Here is an 882-nt window from a genome sequence, read left to right as displayed (position 1 = left end):
CGCCCCCAACAATCACCTTTCCTTTTTCCCCTTTCTCCTCTAGGAATTTTCCATCAGCTGGGGCACAAGGACATCAGTTGTCACACCGATGGGAAAAGTTGAACTCTTGCCCTTGACCGCGGCTGCCTCTGGGCGGCCTTGTCTTTGCCGGTGGAGTCCCCTGATACTGGAGCAGTGTGCAACAGCTGCTCCATCCAGGTCCTAACCAATATCACCCAGTTCTTTTCCTCCCCTCTCCTCCTCCTTCCTTGAGGTTTGCACACAAATGTCTCAGGAAAAACCCTTTATGATGCTTCCTGGCAAACACCTCAAATGCCTTAGGCCACCAGATACCTAGAAGAGCTGGTCTTGAGGACTTTTCAAGACTGTTAATTGTATTGGAAGTGCTCTGGAAAGACTCAATTAAAATGAGAAAGGTAGCAACCCGGGGAAAACTGAGACATTTTGAGATAGCCTCATTGGGAGATTTCTTTTTCTTTAATATCCATTATTTTCTAAAAATAACCCATCAATTCCTTGTGTGGAATAACTACCCTGGCTTCAGATATGACCAAATCTGAAGTGACTTCTCCCAAACATACCCCCCCTTTTTTTTTTCATGAGAACAATATAGGGCTGAACATTCCTGATGGGAGAGCATCCACATCAAGAAAATGAGCTAGAGCAAAGATACGTAATTTATATACAAATGCCCTGATATTACAAGACCCATAGAAAATACAACCTTTTTTTTTTGAACCCTGGGCCTTTTTGATATTTAAACCAAGAATGTCACCCTTTCCACTGTTCTGGAACAGGGGATCTATAAGCTGCAGACCACAGGCCAAATCTGCCTCATCATCTATACAGCTCCTGAGCTAAGAAAGATTCACATTTCTTTTT

This window comes from Crocuta crocuta, unplaced genomic scaffold, assembly GCF_008692635.1.
Source record: "Crocuta crocuta isolate KB4526 unplaced genomic scaffold, BGI_CrCroc_1.0 scaffold288, whole genome shotgun sequence".
Taxonomy (NCBI): domain Eukaryota; kingdom Metazoa; phylum Chordata; class Mammalia; order Carnivora; family Hyaenidae; genus Crocuta; species Crocuta crocuta.
This window is presented reverse-complemented; position numbering follows the sequence as displayed.